This window comes from Coenobita brevimanus, chromosome 86 (assembly GCF_032717465.1).
Source record: "Coenobita brevimanus isolate Jiangsu-jjx chromosome 86, ASM3271746v2, whole genome shotgun sequence".
NCBI lineage: Eukaryota > Metazoa > Arthropoda > Malacostraca > Decapoda > Coenobitidae > Coenobita > Coenobita brevimanus.
The window spans coordinates 31,334,753-31,349,664 of record NC_137039.1 but is presented as its reverse complement, the minus strand read 5'-3'; positions in this window follow the sequence as shown (position 1 = coordinate 31,349,664).

Sequence of the window (14,912 nt, the reverse complement as noted above, 5' to 3'; positions counted from 1 at the left end):
TAGGTCAGAGGGAAAGATCAGAATAGGTCGATAAACTAGGTAAATGGAAGGAAATTAGAATACAAAAAATAGGTTCATGTAGGGAAAACAGGTTTACATGGGGTCTCGTGGAAAATAGGTCCATGGAGGAAAGCAGGTCCGTGGATGAAAAATAGGTCCACAAAAAATAGCTTGAAAAAATAGGTCCCAGAAGGGAATACCTCTATGACGGTCTTAAGAAAATGCATCCACTGAAGGAAAATAGGTCCAAGGGGATGAATAGGTGCATGGGTAAAATAGGTCCATGGAAAGTAAATACATCCTATCAGAGAAAATAGATCACGAGTGAAAGGTTATGGGAGAATAGGTCCAGCAAAAATTTAAGAGGAAAACAGGTTAACAAAATAGGTCCATATCAGGCTTGTCTGGTTATGCTAAGAAAATAGGTTTGTTTGGAAAACAGGTCTATACACAAGACAATAATAGGTCGATATACCATGGGGAAGATGAGGGAAAATAGGTTATTGCAGAAAAAAAATCCTTCAAGGGATAGGTCCATAGTGAATAAGGACCCACTGAAGAAGGTCCAAAGGGTGAATAGGTGCACGGGAAAAATAGGTCTATGGAGGGAAAACAGGATGAAGTAGTGTTACTGGAGAAAATAGGTCAAGGGAAAATAGGCATATATCAGGACTTAGGTGAAAACACATTCAGCTAGGGAAAATAGGTCTATATGGAAAATGAACACTGGAGGAGGAAATAGGTCCTTAGTGGTGAGTAGATCCATGAGAACAGCTGTGGGAAAATTGGGCTCTGGGGGGAATAGGTCCTTCAAAATAAGTCCATTAATGAAAATAGGTCCACGAGGGTGAATAGGTCCATGAGGAAGATAAGGTCATGGAGGGAAATACAGGAAAAATTGGTCACTGAGGGAAAGATCACAATAGGTCCATAATATAATTGCAAGGAAATTAGGATGTAAAACAGGTTCATGTAGAGAAAATAGATTTATATGGTGTCTCGAGTGGAAAATAGGTCCATGGAGGAAAACAGGTCAGTGGAAGAAAAATAGGTCCACAAAAAAATAGCTTGCTCGAGGAAAAAATAGGTCCCAGAAGGGAATAGCTGCATGAAGGTCGAGAAAATATGCACATTGAAGGAAAATAGGTCCAAGGGGGTGAATAGGTGCATAAGTAAAATAGGTCCATGGAAAGTAAATACATCCTATCAAAATAGGTCGAGTGAAAGGTTATGGGAGAATAGGTCCAGCAAAATTTTTAGAAGAAAGGTTAACACAAAATAGGTCCATATGAGGCTTGTCTGCTCATGCTAAGAAAATAGGTTTATGTTAGGAAAATAGGTCTATACACAAGACAATAATAGATCGATATACGAAAGTAGGTTCATGGGAAATATTTGACGGAAAATAGGTTATTGGAGAAAAAAGGACCCTTCAAGGGATAGGTCCATGGTGAATAGGTCTGCTGAGATAATACAGCCACTGAAGGTCCAAAGGGGCAAATAGGTGCATGGGAAATATAGGTCCATGGAGGGAAAACAGGATGAGGGAGTGTTACTGGAGAAAATAGGTCAAATGAAAATAGGCATATCAGGACTTAAGTGAGAATATGTTCAGCTAGGGAAAATAGGTCTATATGGAAAATGGACACTGGAGGGGAAAATAGGTCCATGGTGGTAAGGTCATGAGAATAGCTATGGGAAAACAGGGCCCTGGAGGGAATAGGTCCTTCAAAATACACCCATTAAAGAGAATAGGTCCATGAGGAATATAAGGTCATGGAGGGAAACAAAAAATAGGTCAGAGGGAAAGATCAGAATAGGTCCATAAACTAGGTAAATGGAAGGAAATTATACAAAAAATTGGTTCATGTAAGGAAAATAGGTTTATATGGGGTCTCGAGTGGAAAATAGGTCCATGGAGGAAAGCAGATCCGTGGATGAAAAATAGGTCCACAAAAAAGCTTGAAAAAATAGGTCCCAGAAGGGAATAGCTCCATGAAAGTCTTTTAAGAAAATGCACCCACTGAAGGAAAACAGGTCCAAGGGGGTGAATAGGTGCATGGGTAAAATAGGTCCATGGAAAGTAAATACATCTTATCAGAAAATAGGTCACGAGTGAAAGGTTATGGGAGAATAGGTCCAGCAAAAATTTCAGAAAACAGGTTAACACAAAATAGGTCCATATCAGGCTTGTCTGATTATGCTAAGAAAATAGGTTTATGTTGGGAAAATAGGTCTATATACAAGAGAATAATAGGTCGATATAGAAAAGTAGGTCCATGGGGAAGATTTGATGGAAAATAGGTTATTGGAGAAAATACGACCCTTCAAGGGATAGGTCCATGGTGAATAGGTCTGCTGAGAAAATACATCCACTGAAGAAGGTCCAAAGGGTGAATAGGTGCATGGGAAAAATAGGTCTATGGAGGCAAAATAGATTGAGGGAGTGTTACTGGAGAAAATAGGTCGAGAAAATAGGCACATAAGACTGAAAATATGGTCAGCTAGGGAAAATAGGTCTATATGGAAAATGGACCCTGGAGGGGAAAATAGGTCCATGAGAATAGCTATGGGAAAATGGGGCTCGGGGGGAATAGGTCCTTCAAAATGCGCCCATTAAAGAAAATAGGTCCACGAGGGTGAATAGGTCCATGAGGAAGATAAGGTCATGGAGGGAAATACAGGAAAAATTGGTCACTGAGGGAAAGATCACAATAGGTCCATAATATAATTGCAAGGAAATTAGGATGTAAAATAGGTTCAAGTAGAGAAAATAAATTTATATGGGGTCTCGAGTGGAAAAGAGGTCCATGGAGGAAAACAGGTCAGTGAAAGAAAAATAGGTCCACAAAAAACAGCTTGCTCCAGAAAAAAATAGGTCCCAGAAGGGAATAGCTGCATGAAGGTCTTTTGAGTAAATGTGCACACTGAAGGAAAATAGGTCCAAGGGGATGAATAGGTGCATAAATACAATAGGTCCATGGAAAGTAAATACATCCTATCAGAAAATAGGTCGAGTGAAAGGTTATGGGAGAATAGGTCCAGCAAAATTTTCAGAAAACAGGTTAACACAAAATAGGTCCATATGAGGCTTGTCTGCTCATGCTAAGAAAATAGGTTTGTTGGGAAAATAGGTCTATACACAAGACAGAATAATAGGTCGATATACGAAGGTAGGTCCATGGGAAAGATGACGGAAAATAGGTTATTGGAGAAAAAAGGACCCTTCAAGGGATAGGTCCATGGTGAATAGGTCTGCTGAGATAATACAGCCACTGAAGGTCCAAAGGGGCAAATAGGTGCATGGGAAATATAGGTCCATGGAGGGAAAACAGGATGAGGGAGTGTTACTAGAGAAAATAGGTCAAATGAAAATAGGCATATCAGGACTTAAGTGAGAATATGTTCAGCTAGGGAAAATAGGTCTATATGGAAAATGGACACTGGAGGGGAAAATAGGTCCATGGTGGTAAGGTCATGAGAATAGCTATGGGAAAACAGGGCCCTGGAGGGAATAGGTCCTTCAAAATACACCCATTAAAGAGAATAGGTCCATGAGGAATATAAGGTCATGGAGGGAAACAAAAAATAGGTCAGAGGGAAAGATCAGAATAGGTCCATAAACTAGGTAAATGGAAGGAAATTATACAAAAAATTGGTTCATGTAAGGAAAATAGGTTTATATGGGGTCTCGAGTGGAAAATAGGTCCATGGAGGAAAGCAGATCAGTGGATGAATAGGTCCACAAAAAATAGCTTGAAAAAATAGGTCCCAGAAGGGAATAGCTCCATGAAAGTCTTTTAAGAAAATGCACCCACTGAAGGAAAACAGGTCCAAGGGGGTGAATAGGTGCATGGGTAAAATAGGTCCATGGAAAGTAAATACATCCTATCAGAGAAAATAGGTCACGAGTGAAAGGTTATGGGAGAATAGGTCCAGCAAAAATTTCAGAGGAAAACAGGTTAACACAAAATAGGTCCATATCAGGCTTGTCTGATTATACTAATAGGTTTGTTGGGAAAATAGGTCTATATACAAGACAGAATAATAGGTCGATATAGAAAAGTAGGTCCATGGGGAAGATTTGATGGAAAATAGGTTATTGGAGAAAATACGACCCTTCAAGGGATAGGTCCATGGTGAATAGGTCTGCTGAGAAAATACATCCACTGAAGAAGGTCCAAAGGGTGAATAGGTGCATGGGAAAAATAGGTCTATGGAGGCAAAATAGATTGAGGGAGTGTTACTGGAGAAAATAGGCACATAAGACTGTGAAAATACGGTCAGCTAGGGAAAAAAGGTCTATATGGAAAATGGACCCTGGAGGGGAAAATAGGTCCATGAGAATAGCTATGGGAAAACGGGGCTCTGGGGGGATTAGGTTCTTCAAAATAAGCCCATTAAAGAAAATAGGTCCACGAGGGTGAATAGGTCCATGAGGAAGATAAGGTCATGGAGGGAAATACAGGAAAAATTGGTCACTGAGGGAAAGATCACAATAGGTCCATAATATAATTGCAAGGAAATTAGGATGTAAAATAGGTTCATGTAGAAATAGATTTATATGGGGTCTCGAGTGGAAAATAGGTCCATGGAGGAAAACAGGTCAGCAAAAGAAAAATAGGTCCACAAAAAATAGCTTGCTCCAGAAAAAATAGGTCCCAGAAGGGAATAGCTGCATGAAGGTCTTTTGAGTAAATGTGCACATTGAAGGAAAATAGGTCCAAGGAGATGAATAGGTGCATGGGTAAAATAGGTCCATGGAAAGTAAATACATCCTATCAGAGAAAATAGGTCACGAGTGAAAGGTTATGGGAGAATAGGTCCAGCAAAAATTTCAGAGGAAAACAGGTTAACAGAAAATAGGTCCATATCGGGCTTGAGGCTCATGCTAAGAAAATGTTTGTGAAAATAGGTCTATACACAAGACAGAATAATAGGTCGATATACAAAAGTAGGTCCATGGGGAAGATTTGATGGAAAATAGGTTATTGGAGAAAAAAGGACCCTTCAAGGGATAGGTCAATGGTGAATAGGTCTTGAGAAAATACACCCACTGAAGAAGGTCCACAGGGTGAGTAGGTGCATGGGAAAAATAGGTCCATGGAGGGAAAATAGGTTGGAGTGTTACTGGAGAATAGGGAAAATACGTTCACCTAGGAAAAATGGACATTGGAGGGGAAAATAGGTCCATGGTGGTAAGTCCAGTAGGTCCATGAGAATAGTTATGGGAAAACGATGCTCTGGAGGGAATAGGTCCTTCAAAATATGCCCATTAAAAATAGGTCCACAAGAGTGAATTGGTCCATGGGAAAGATGTCATGGAGGGAAATAAAAGGAAAAATAGGTCACTGAGGGAAAGATCAGAATAGGTCCATAAACTAGGTAATTGGCAGGAAATTAGAATACAAATAGGTTCATGTAGGGAAAATAGGTTTATATGGGGTCTCGAGTGGAAAATAGGTCCATGGAAGAAAGGTAGGTCCATGAGGAATGTCTGAAAAATATTCGAGGGAAAATAGGTCCCTGGAGGGAATAGACCCAGAGAAAATAATCCACTGAAGGAAAATAGGTCCAAGAATAGACTCACTGGGAAAATATATTCGTGCAGGAAAAATAGGTCATTGGAGAAAATAGGTCGAGGGAAAATAGGCAATTGGAAGAAATAGGTTACTAATGCTGGGTCCACATCAGGATTGTTTGCCCATGGTAAGAAAATAGGTTTCAAACACGGGGAAAATTGCTTTATATGGAGAAAAGATCATTGGAGGGAAAAATAGGTCCATGGAGGAAAGCAGGTCCGTGGATGAAAAATAGGTCCACAAAAAAGAAAATAGGTCCCAGAAGCGAATAGCTGAATGAAGGTCTTTTGAGAAAATGTGCCTATTGAAGGAAAATAGGTCCAAGGGGATGAATAGGTGCATGGGTAAAATAGGTCCATGGAAAGTAAATACATCCTATCAGAGAAAATAGGTCACGAGTGAAAGGTTATGGGAGAATAGGTCCAGCAAAATTTTGAAAGGAAAACATTAACACAAAATAGGTCCATATCAGGCTTGTCGGATCATGCTAAGAAAATAGGTTTATGTTGTGAAAATAGGTCTATACACAAGACAGAATAATAGGTCGATATACAAAAGGTCCATGGGAGATTTGATGGAAAATGTTATTAGAGAATAGGACCCTTCAAGGGATAGTTCCATAGTGAATAGGTCTGCTGAGAAAATACACCCACTGAAGGTCCAAAAGAGCAAATAGGTGCATGGGAAAAATAGGTCCATGGAGGGAAAATAGGTTGAAGGAGTTACTGGAAAAAATAGGGAAAATATATTCGGGTAGGGAAAATAGGTCTACAGGGAAAATGGACACTGGAGGGGAAAATAGGTCCATGGTGGTAAGCAGGCCCATGAAAAAATAGCTAGGAGAAAACGGGGCTCTGAAGAGAATAGATCCTTCAAAGTACGCCCATTAAAAATACGTCCACGTGGGTGAATAGGTCCATGGAAAAGATAAGGTCATGGGAAATAATCAGGAAATAGGTCACTGAGGGAAAGATCAGAATAGGTCCATAAAGTATTTGATTAGAAAGCTATTAGAATACAAAAATAGGTTCATGTAAGGAAAATAGGTTTATATGGGGTCTGAAGTGAAAAATAGGTCCACAGAGGAAAGGTAGGTCCATGAGAAATGTCCAAAAATTACTCGAGGGAAAATAGGTCCTTGGTGGATTCATGGAAAATAGGTCCTTGGTGGATTCATGGAAAATAGGTCCACAGGAGTGAATGGGTGCATGGATAGGTCCATTAAGACAATAGGTCCATGAAGGGAAAATAGGTTGCTAGAGGGGAAATAGACCAATGGACAAGTCCATGAAAGGTAGATCACTGAGGAGAAAATAGGTCCAGAGGGAATATAGGTAGAGGGAAAACAGCCATCAGATATGTTTGCCCATGGGGAGAAAATAGGTGAATGGCAAATAGGTAGAGACCATTGGAGAAAAATAGGTCTGAGGAATATTGGAGGGAAAATAGGGCCCTAGAGGGAATAAGCCCATGGTGAAAATAGGTCTCGAGAAAATACGCCCACTGAAGAAAAACTGGTTCATGGGGACGAATAGGTGTATGGAAAAGATAGGTCTACCAAGGGAAAATAGGTTTGCTGAGGGAAAACAGGTCCATGCAGGTTTATCACTGGAGGGAAAGATCACTGGAAATCAAATAGGTACAAAGAGGAAAAATAGGTAATTAAAAGAAAAATGGTCACACCGTATGCCTATGGGAAAAAATAGGTTCGTTGGGAAAACAGGCCTACATGAAAGGTCACTGGAGGGGAAAATAGGTCCATGGAAAAACTAAGGCGGAAGTTTCCTAGACAAAATTGGTCTACAAGGAATAGGTCAATGGTCAAAATAGGTCGTTTGAGAAAATACGCCCACTGAAGGAAAACAGGTTCACGTGGGTGAACAGGTTCGTGGGAAAAGGTCCATGGAGGAAAAATAGGTCCATGCAGGAAATAGATTACCAAAGGAAAATAGGTCCCTGGAGGGTAAAGATCCATAGTGAATAGGTCCATCGAGAAAATACGTCCACTAAGGAGAATAGGTATATGGGGTGAATTGGTGAATGGAGAATGTTTTCATGGAGGAAAAATAGGTCCATGCATGGAAGATAGGATGAAAAGTAGGTTGAGACTAACAAGTCCTGAAAGAGGGAGAATAGGGAATTGGAAATAAATAGGTTAAAGTGAGGAAATAGGGTCCTTATTGTGAAGATTTTTGCTTATGGGGAGAAAATAGGTTATGCAGAAAAATAGGTCAATATGGAAGTCACTATAGGGGAAAATAGGTCCATGAAGGAAAATGGGTGAGGGAAAATTAACTGATACGTTGAGTAAATAGGTCAGTAGGTGCATGGGGAAGATATTCGTACCGGTACTGGGAAAATAGGTCCATGCAAGGAAACGTCACTACAGGGAAGTAGGCCACTGGAGACCTATTTTTCCTTGCTGAACTCATTTTCTTTCCGTGATCAGTCCTAATATGGAACTATTTTGCTTATACCTATTTTATCCCTATGGACCTATTTTCCCCTCCATGCCCCTATTCACCCTTTGGACCTACTCTTTCAATGGACATTTATTTTCTCAATGGACCTATTCATCCACAAACCTATTTTTCCCTCCAATAATTTATTTTCCATTCTACCTGTTTTCCCCATGTACCTATTTTCCCCTCCAATTACCCTTTTCCACAGCTATATCCCTCCATGAACCTATTTTCTCCCCATAAGCAAACAATCCACATATGGACCTATTTCAGTACATTAACCTATTTTCCTTCCAATTACCTACAGTATATTCCCACTATGGACTTCCTCTTAAATGACCTACTTCCAGACCTATTTTCCCTCCTTGAACCTATATTCCCCATGCACCTATTCACCCCACTTACCTATTTTCCTTCAATGGACTTTTTCATTGGACATTCTTCCTTACACTTATTTACCCCATGGACCTATTTTCCCCATCAATAGTGTATTTTCCCAAACATTACCCACGAACATACTTTCCTCCATGGACCTATTTTTCCCTCAACCTTTCTTCCATATACACCTATCTTCCTACACACCTATTTTTCATGAGCAATTCTGATATGGACCTATTTCCTTCTCATTACCTATTTTCTCTTGAGGGTCCTATATTGTCTCCACAGACTTACCTTCCCCATGCACCTATTCACCCCCTTGGACCTATTTTGCTTTGATGGAAGAATTTTCTCGGACCGCTCTACCGCATACCTTTTCCCTCCAAGGACCTATTTTTACTCCAATCTTTTTCCCTCAAACCTATTTTTCCCCATGAGCCTAATTTCCTCCATGGACCTATTTTTCTTCCAAAAACTTGTATTCCACATAGGTCTATTTTTTCCATGTGCAAATAAGCCTAATATGGACCTATTTTCTCACATTAACCTATTTCCCTTTTACTTACGTTTTCTCTATGAACCCATCGTGATCTATTTTCCCTCCACTAAGCTATAATTCCTGAACAGACCTATTTCCCCTCCACTTACCTATTTTCTCTCCATGGACCTATTTCCCCTCCATTAACCTATTCTTCATGGACCTATTTTCCCTCCACTAAGCTAGTCTCCATGGACCTATTTCTATGTACCTATTTTCCCTCCACTAAGCTATTTTCTATGGACCTATTTTCCTTCACAAAGCTACTTTTCATGGACTTATTTTCCCTTTCTCTCCATGGACCTATTTCCCTCCAAAGCCATTTACGCTTCATGGACCTATTTTCCCTCCATTAAGCTTTTTCCATCCATGGACCTATTTTCCCTCCAGATTTTTCTCCATGGACCATTTCCCTCCACACAGCTTTTTACTCTCCATGGACCTATTTTCTCCATGGACCTATTATCCCTCCACTGAGCTATTTTCTCCATAGATCTATTTCCCCTCCATTAAGCTTTTTTCTCCATAGACCTATTTCCCTTCCATTATGCTATTTTCTATCCATGGACCTATTTTCCCTCCATTAAGCTATTTTCTCTCCATGGACCTATTTTCCCTCCACTAAGCCATTTATCACCATGGACCTATTTCCCCTCCACTATGCCATTTATCACCATGGACCTATTTTCCCTCCACTAAGCCATTTATCACCATGAACCTATTTGCCCTCACCTTTTTTTCTCTCCATGAACCTATTTTCCCTCCACTGAACCGTTTTCCATGGACCTATTTCCCCTCCGTTAAGCTATTTTCTCTCCATGGACCTATTTTCCCTCCACTAAGCTATTTTCCCTCCATGGACCTATTTTCCCTCCATTAAGCTATTTTCTCTCCATGGACCTATTTTCCCTCTACTAAGCTATATTTCACCATGGACCTATTTTCCCTTCATTAAGCTATTTTCTCCATGGACCTATTTTCCCTCCACTAAGCTACTTTCTCTCCATGGACCTATTATCCCTCCACTAAGCTATTTTCATGGACCTATTTTCCCTCCACTAAGCTTTTTTCTCTCCATGGACCTATTTTCCCTCCACTTACCTTTTTTCTCCATGGACCTATTTTCCCTCCACTAAGCTTTTTTCTCTCCATGGACCTATTTCCTTCCACAAAGCTACTTACTCTCCATGGACCTATTTCCCTCCACAAAGCTATTTTTCCTCCATGGACCTATTTTCCCTCCACTAAAGCTCTTTTCTCTCCATGGACCTATTTTCCTTCCACTAAGTTTTTCTTTCCATTGACCTATTTTCCCTCTAACTTTTTCTCTCCATGGACCTATTTCCCTCCACACAGCTATTTACTCTCCATGGATAATGTCCCTCTATGGACCTATTTCCCTCCACACAGCTATTTACTCTACATGGACATTGTCCCTCCATGGACCTATTTCTCTCCACAAAGCTATTTACTTTCAATGGACCTATTATCCCTCCACAAAGCTATTTACTCCATGGACCTATTATCCCTCCCCTGAGCTAATTTCTCCATAGACCTACTTCCCTTCCATTAAGCTATTTTCCCTCCACTAAGCTACATTCTCTCCATGGACCTATTTTCCCTCCACTAAGCCATTTTTCACCATGGACCTATTTTCCCTCCACTAAGGTTTTTTCCCTCCATGGACCTATTTTCCCTCCACTAAGCTACTTTCCATGGACCTATTTTCCCTCCAAAGCCATTTTTCACCATGGACCTATTTTCCCTTCAGTTTTTTTTCTCCATGGACCTATTTTCCCTCCATTATCTCTCCATGGACCTATTTTCCCTCCACTGAACTGTTTTCCATGGACCTATTTTCCCTCCACAAAGCTGATTACTCTTCATGGACCTATTTTCCCATTTTTTTCTCTCCATGGACCTATTTCCCTCCCCAAAGCTATTACTCTCCATGGATCTATTTTCTCTCCATGGACCTATTTCCCCTCCACTAAAGCTATTTTCTCCATGGACCTATTTTCCCTCAAAGCAACTTTCACCAGACCTATTTTTCCTGCATGAACCTCTTTTCCTGCCATAAAACTTATACCTGCATGGGCCTATTTCCTCCCTCAAACTTTTCCCTGCATGGACCTATTTTCCCTCCACTAAGATTTTTTCTGTAGACCTATTTTCATCACAACCTTTCCCTACATGCACCTATTTTCCCCCTCCAAATTTTTCCCTGCATGGACCTATTTTCCCTTTCATTATTTTCCCTGCATGGATCTATTTCCCTACCATGGACCTATTTCTTCCAGGGCATTTTCCCTACTTGGGCCTATTTCCACCATGAATCTACCTCTCTCCATGGACCTATTTTCCCCTAACGACCTTTTTTCCACAGATCAATTTCCATACATGAACCTATTTCTTCCCATCAGCATGGAATCCTGATATGGACCTCTTTTCTCATTTACATTTCAATTACCCATTCTTCCTCTATGGACCAATTTTCTCCAATGACTTACTTTCTCCCAGTGACCTATTTTCCCTGCACAGACCTATCTTCTACAACCACCTATTCATCCCTTGGACCTATTTTCCTTCAATGGGCATACTTGCTTTCAATTAACCTACTTCCACCATGAACCTATTTTCTCTCCAATAACCTGTTTTTCTCATGGACCCGTTTTCCCGCATTTGGCCTCCTCCCTGTAGACCTACTTTCCCTCTGGACCTATTACTCCCTCCAATGACCCTTTTCCCATGTATACCTATTTTCCATCCATGGACCTATTTCCCTGATATGGACCTATATTATATTCATTTAACCAATTTTTCTCATGACCTATTTTCCCTCCAATGACCTATTTTCCACGTGTATAAGAATTGTCACGTGGACCTACTTATCCACTGAACTTCCTCAATGGACCAGTTTTTCCCCATTCACCCACTGCAGACCTATTTTCAAACCTGTGGACCTATTTTCCCCGTCATGCACCTATCTCCTCTCCACTGACCTATTTTTCCTCTGAACCTGTATTCTCCATGGACCTATTTCCCATGGAACCTATTTTTCATTCTGGATCTATTTACCCCATGGACCTATTTTTTAAATCTCAAATGATCTATGTCCTGTGGACCTATTTTCCCCATGAACCAAAACCCATTAACCTATTTCTCTGGTGGACCTATTTAAATTTTCCTTTATGGACCTACTTTTCCAGGGCCCATTTTCCCTGACCGTTTCTCTATGGGCCTATTCACCTTACAAGGACCTATTTCCCCACGAACAATAATGGTTTGGACCTCTTCTAGACCTATTTCCCCTCCATGGACCCATTTGCCTCCATGGACCTATTTCCCATTCATAGACCTCTGTTCATTCTGACCTATTTTTCCCATGCATCTTTCCCACCATGAAGAATCTCCCCATGAACCTATTCCCTATCAACTGTTTCCCTTTCACCCACCATCCCATTTAACAGATTTTACCCTATGGACCTATTTTCCTCATTCTTCAAAGGCCATTTTTTCCTCCATGGACCTATTTCCTGGCTATTGGTCTACCTTTATGAACCTATTTTTCCCATATACCTTTTTTACCCATGGACATTACCTCAATTATACTATCCTCATGATGGACCCATATTCCTGCCATGGACCTATTATAGTTAGACCCCTTTTCCCCCAAACCTATTTCCCCATGCATCTACTCCATGGACCTACTTTCCCCACGACCACATTTTCCCCACAGACCCAGTTTCCCCTGCAATGACCTTTCTCTCCAAGACATTTTCCTATGGACCTATTTTACCATACTAATTTTCCCCATGAACCTATTTGCCTTGCAATATTCCTCATGGACCAACATTATTCATTGGACCTATTTCTCCAGACCTATAGTACCAATTAGGGCCTACCTGTTTTTCATTATGGACCTTTCCCCATGGTACTATTTTCCCATTTCAACCTATTTTCTGTAAATATGCCTAGACCTATTTTCTCCCCATGAAGAAAATCATACAGGCTTTTTTTTTGGCCTTCCCTTCAATGACCTATTTATCCCCCATGGACCTATTTCCCTTTGGACCTATTTTCTTTATGGATTTAATTACTCTCCATGGACCTTCTTCCCCTGTGGACCTACTTACACCAACCTATTCTTCCTATGGACCTATTTCTCCATTTTCCCTCCATGGACCTATATCCCCAATGAACCTATTTCTCCTCCATAGACCATTTGTTTCCTCATTGGATCTTTCCTTGTGGACCTATTTTCTCTAATAACCTACTTTCCTTCTATGGACCTATTCTGTCAACCCATTTCCATGATCCATTACTCAATGGACCTATTCTACCATATTCCTATGAACTTACTTTCCCTTGGCCCTATTCTTAAACCTATGTTTTCTCCCTGCAACTATTTTATCCTCCATGGACCTATTGTTCAATCTATTTCTTGTGGACCCATTTTCCCCATGGACCTACTTTATCACTCCTATGGACCTACTTTCCTTTGAATGTTTCCTAGACCTATTTTCCCTTCAATGGCCTAGTTTCCCTTTGGACCTATTTTCCCATTAACCACTTCCCCAGGGACTGTTTACGTAATTTCTCCCCACAGACCTATTTTTTGCTCCAGTGAACTCACTTCCTTAGGGACCTATTTTCATGAACCTGTTTTCTCCCTTTAACTCTGATACACAGGCTACTTATTTTCCCTCCAGTGACCTATTGCCCTTGATCTATTCCCTCCCTGGATATTTTCTCCCTTGGAGTTCTTTTCTCCAGACCCTCAGACCCATTATTCATATCTATTTCCTATGGACCTATTCTCCCTCAGATGAGATCTTCCAAATGCACCCATTATACATCAATACACCTATTCTCCCTAAAATATCGAAGCCACATATGGACCTACTTCCTCCCATAGACCCATTCTCTCAGGAACATTTTTCACCCATTTAGTACATGTCTAATTCCTAAATGAATCTGTTTGCCCCACCCACCCACCAACCCCACTGATCTAATATTTCTATTAACCTATATTCTGTTCCATGACCTGTGTTCCCCATGGACCTATTTCTCAATGGATTTTTTTTTTCTTGTAATATGGGGAAAAGAATTCCCCAAGATGGAACTTGATAGACCATATAACCCCACTAGGTAAAGGGAGAGTGTTACCTGTCCCTGCAGGGCAGCTACCCGGCCGGGACGCAAACTCACGACCCTTTGGTCTCGAGTCAGATGCCCTACCACACAGCCACCCTGCCCCCTTTCTCAATGGATTTACTTTCCCTATTAACTTATTAGGAAACACCGATCCCCAACATGGACCTTTTCTACCCACTGGGTCTATGTTTTCACCTGGGCCCCATTTCCCCCTAGAACATATGCTGTATTCTCCTATGCATCTCTTTTCCCACTTTAACCTATGTACACCATGGACTAATTCTTCAAAGGCCCTATTTTTTTCCCTCTCCCACCCATCACCCAATTGACTTATTTACCCCAAAGACCCATTTTCCCCACTGGACATATTCTACCATTCTACCCATCAGACTACCTTCACTCAATGGACCTCTTTTTTTCCCCTCTTGACCTCTTTCCCCATGAATCTATTTTCTCTCCATGAAGAAATGTCAAATCCCCACATGGACCCATTTTTCCCATGAACCATCTCTCATATGAACCTTTTTTTAACTTAATAATTCCACTTGGAGCTCATTTCCCCCAAGGATGTATTCCCCTATGTACCTACTGTACATTCCCCCATTCACCCACATACATTACCTACTCACTCATCCGGTATAGTAATCACATCTGCAAATTTCTCTGAGACGCCACACATCCATCCACCCACCTAACATGCCAACCCATCTTGCCCATACATATACCCCACCAACTTTAGTATTCTGCCCACTCACACCCACACAGAAATGCACAGACATATTTGTATGATTTTAA